Here is a 5,370-nt window from a genome sequence, read left to right as displayed (position 1 = left end):
AAAATGGTGGAAACTCATATGCAGTCGACTTCACGTGAAGTTGATAGTTGAGAGTCGTTAGATAAAAATTTAGTCAAATCAGTCAAATCATCTCACGACTCTCAACTATCAACTTCACATGAAATCGACTGTACCTGAGTTTTCACCTAATAAAATTAAAATATTATGCAAAAGATAAAAGTATTTCTAAACAAAAATCACCACTATAAAAAAAACTTAAAATAATACACTAAAACTGAGAAAAAAACAAAAAAGACATTTAAGCTCTTTAAATAGAAAAAATATAAAATTCTAAAAGACCGGAATTGAAAAGAAATACGATAAGAGGAATGCTAGGGGGCAACAACTTTTGTGATTTGTAGCCATCAAATAGTCATCAATGATGATTTTAATAGTGTGAGATTGGTGTGAAATTTCATCCAATAGCTCACTTTTCTTTACTGGTTACATGCTGGCCAGAATTTAATAAAGTTACTGGCCCCTAGATTTTTCCATTTGATAAATTAATTACTCAAAGTTTTTATACAAATTTAAGATGTATCTCTAATCTCAAAAATCATGTTCAAAATACACAAATATGCATACCTATATAAAACATAATCCAAAAAAAAGATTATTTAACATAGTTTATATAAAATATAATAAAAAAGAAATATTGTTTACCTTATTTTTTTTAGAGAATTCTTCATCTACAAGACAACTCAAACACCATGACAAACAAAAAATACCAAGAAAACAGGTGAATAATTCATTATTTTTATACACTTGATCACAATTCAAAATACAATAAATTTTTTATTTATTTAAAACAAACTCAAAATGAATTATTTGGCTTCTCAATTGGCTATGGCATTCAAAGAGATGAGAAGAGTTCGAAGGTCATCTCTCTAGATGACCATAACCAACTCAAAAGTCAATCAACTAATCACAATTAAAATTATTCTAGAAATTTTGTTGACATATAATATCACATAACAATTTTTACCTAATTTGTCTTTTCATAAAATTATAAAATAGAAAAAAAAACAAAAATAGAATAATATAAATGAAGAGTCATATCTAAGAGCATCGTCGCTGCTATTGCCACCACCAGTGAAGATCATAAGCAAATCATCATCCTTTACGCCTATGACATTTGTCAGAATTCCTAATCTCTTTCCTATTAAAAAGTAGTTGTTATTGTTAAATAGGAACACTTGTCTCTCATAAAGGTAAGTTTTAACTCCAAAATAAGCACAACAATAAAAAATTTAACCATAAAAACAATGTGCCAAGAAGAGTTAAAAACAACGCTCAAAAACTAAACTTATAAGATTCATCATCTCATTGCACACATAATCAACCAACAATACCATACCAAAAATCAATAACAGCAAACTCTCACAAAATTTTGTTTATCAAATAATAAAATAAAACTCTTAGGGAGACATAGAATTTTTAAATTAAAAATTTTCTCCCATCTAAGTATAATAAAATTTTGGAAAAAACAAAAAGCTAGAAAATAATGAAACTCACCTCAACCTCCAGCAATACCTTGACGTTTTTCACCTACCCATTAACATGCGAAAAAATAAAAAATTAACAATAATAACAAATGAAAAAATAAAAAAATAAGTGATATAAAAGGAGAAGATAAAAATGCAAAGATGAGATCTTTTACGGTTACTAGAAAGAAAGCACATTGAATTGATTTTTATAGAATTTTTTACTTTTTACCACATAAACTTTTTAAAATTAAATACATAAAAATGTATCATTTAAAAGTTAGAAAAACAAGAGTTAAGAGTTCTAGTGCGAAGCAAATAATGAAAAAAAAAAACAACACAATTATTTATTTCGTTAAATACCCAAAAAGAAATAGGGCATCAATAATTCAAATAGAAAGCTAATTTAGCATCATCAATGAAAATAAAATAAATAACAATATCATGCCAAAAATCAATAAAAACAAACTCTCACGAGATTTTATTTACCAAATAATAAAATAAAATTCTCAGAGAGACACAGAATTTTGATATTAAAAATTTGTTTCAACTTAAGCAGAAACAAATTTTGAAAAAAACAAAAAGTTGAAAAATAATGGAAGTCACCTCAATCTCTAGCGATGCCTTAAAGAAAATGCACAAATTCGCATTAAAATGTAGCATAAAGAATTGAAAGGAAAATGGACTATACATATGTATGACCTTTTTATGTTTTTCGTTGTTTTTTCCCCTTAAAACTGCTTCTATGCCACCTTTTTCCTCTTATTCTTATGCTTGTGAAACCAATAACATAGTCCTTTCACAACCAAGACAAGATCTTCACTTTCATTAGTATCATTACATACTTATAATCTAAATCACAATCACAAAAGTTGCAAATGTTTTGCAGCACAAACAAAAATTCTAGAAAACTAAAAAAAAAAAAAAAACTAAATAAAATGAGGAGTCACCTATTTTTTTGGCATAAGAAAGAAAAAATTAGGAAAGAAACATGAAGGATTTTAAGTACCTCATTCCTGTTTGAGTGCAGAAAACAAACTCTCTTACCTGCACTAATTCAAGAGAGGAATCCTAGGTCAAGAGAGTTACACATTCCAATGATACAATGTTTTGAATGAAAAACTAAATAAAGAAATATAGGACAATAATAACACATGAGACCTACTTCAGTAACTAAAAACTTCATAATATATTTAGCTGTTGGACTCACTTTTTTTTAGTAACAACATTCATCTTTACGAATTCTCCATCTTTGTTTAGCTTTCTATACTTTACTGGAAGTTGCTCATCTCCAATGTATCTAAATATAATACAAAAAATTAAAATCAGATACACAAACATAATTTTTTGCACGTTGCATCGATTGTGGGATTAAATCTCCTTTTATTATGTTAATGTTTAATCTTGATTTCAAATATAGGAAATCGAATGCCTAAGATCATTATGAAACTAACTTTTAAATCATGACCATTTTAAATTTTTTTTCAAGATTGCTTTTAAAGTTTGATGGAACAGAAAATATACCATAAGTAAATTGAACATCAAAAAAGGAGATCCCAACATCAGAAAACAAATGCTCATAATCCATGTATATATTCTTCTTTGTCTATAGTTTAAAATATGAAAAAAGTAAAAGTAATAATTTTTAGAATAATAGAGCATGGCTTTTTCAACAACCAAACAAATTTTTAGAATAATAGAGCATGGCTCTTGAAAAGAATTTTTAATTTGTATATATGATACTTCATATCAGATTTAAAGCATTATTTTAATTATTAATTATCGGGGTACATTATAGATGGACGAAAAAAATTATTAAAAGAAATTCTATCGCCGAAATTACCGTCAAAATATACCGACGACAACAACCCAGCTCATTTTTCAAAAAAAAATTAGAAAAATATTTTCGTCGGTTTTTACCGTCAGATTAATCTACTTATTTGCTGGTAAAGTGGCACGAAACCATATGCTTTAACGCCAATGTTATTGTCGAAAATTTTTTTACGGTAAGTTACAACAGATTTTATTTTCTTGATATCCATATTCCGCTGTTAAATCCGACACAAATTACCGTTGGATGCATAAATTTGACGGTAATTTATTACCGACGAGATTTATCCCATCGAATAAATTCTGACGCAAAATTCGACAATAAATCATGTACTATTTTATTTGTTTTTCTAATGATACTCAATATTTTTCTTGTAGCGATCTAAAAAAAAGTTGTCAGTTTAATTGATAATTTTGAGAATTCTTCATCTACTTGGCTTATACTATGAGTCCAAGAACTCATTAGTATTTCATTATAATTTGATTTAATAGTGATTTTTAGTCATGAGAAGATTTAAGGACGATGGAATATATTTTTAGGTTAGATTAGTGTAATCTGAATTTTACTTAAAAAAGTGATGATAATATCTAAAGTTTTTAGATTGATGGATATCCAATTTGAATAAAGACTTTGCCTAAAAAGACTTGCGAAAATTAAAAAAATTGCACAAGATACATTAAACTTTATACATACCTTAAAATTTCAAATCAATAATAATTATGATATTAAAGTACTTTGATTGTTATACTAATAATATTTGTGTGAATGCACGAAATAAACAACATAACTTTAAAGGATATTTTCATCTTTTTAAATTAAGAAAAAAGTTATATTTATTTATTTTTTAAATCAAAATCAAATTTTTAATACAACTAATCAAACTTAATATTTGAAGGGTGTTCAAATAATTTTAAACAAATCCTAGATTTAACTTTTTGAAATTAACTAAATGAGTATTTTACTCTTATTAAATCAAAGTCATATATACTTCTGCTTTCTAATACAATTAAACAACTTCAACTCATCAAAAAGTTATTTTAGTTAATCTTTTATGATGAATCCTTTTTATTTTGGTTTTTTAAATATCATTTTGAGGGTATTTTAGTGTCTTTAAATCAAATTCATATTCTAAATTTATAATATGATTAACAACCTAAATTTTAAAGAGGCCATTTAATCTTTTCAAACTAATTACAAAGGTATTTTATTTTAGTCTTTCTAAGATCAATTCAAGATTTTAATATAATTAAACGACCTTAACATGATACCATGGTTCTGAAAACCGGACCGGACCGGCCGGGTATTTTAATCTTTTTTCAAATTAATCATAAAAAAATATTTTAGTCTTTATTTTAAAAATTAACCATAGAAGTACTTTAGTCTTTTAAAATTAATTATAAAAGGATATTTTGATCCCTTAAAATGAACTCTGATATTCTGTGGGTATAGTGCATAGTTCATATGAAAAGTGCAATAATCACAGTTCTTGTTTTTTTTTTTTTTGTGTTTTTAGTTTTTTAGATAATTAAAATAATAAATACATTTTTATTTTATAATTAATTATAAGATAATTTATATAACTCTTAAAATAAAGAATTATATCGTAATAAATTCTATGTTAATATAATAAAAACTGATTTAGCAATCTATATTTTATATATATATATTGAAGTATTTGCTTTAGTAAATATTTAAATTTGTAAATTGTATTTTTCTTTTTTGCACAGTCACATAAAAACAAAATTCGTCATATGTAATTTTTTTTTTTTGCACAGTCATATAATAACAAAGTTCGTTATATGTAATTTATTTAGCTATTTTTTTAGTATTATGGCATTAGATTATTTTATACAAATAGTATTAAACAAACTTATAAAGTAAATATAAATATTGGTCTATTTGCTAAATGATGCTCTATATTGTAATTTTGATCTTGTACTAAAGTTAAAAATGGTTGAAGAATTTTTTGACAATTTGTGGAAGAGATTATGAGATAGATAAAATATATAATACTGTAATAATAATAAGAGTATTGTTGATTATATATTTAAGTAG

This window comes from Arachis ipaensis, chromosome B01, assembly GCF_000816755.2.
Source record: "Arachis ipaensis cultivar K30076 chromosome B01, Araip1.1, whole genome shotgun sequence".
NCBI classification, from domain to species: Eukaryota; Viridiplantae; Streptophyta; class Magnoliopsida; order Fabales; family Fabaceae; genus Arachis; species Arachis ipaensis.
Note: the sequence above shows the minus strand (reverse complement) of the source record.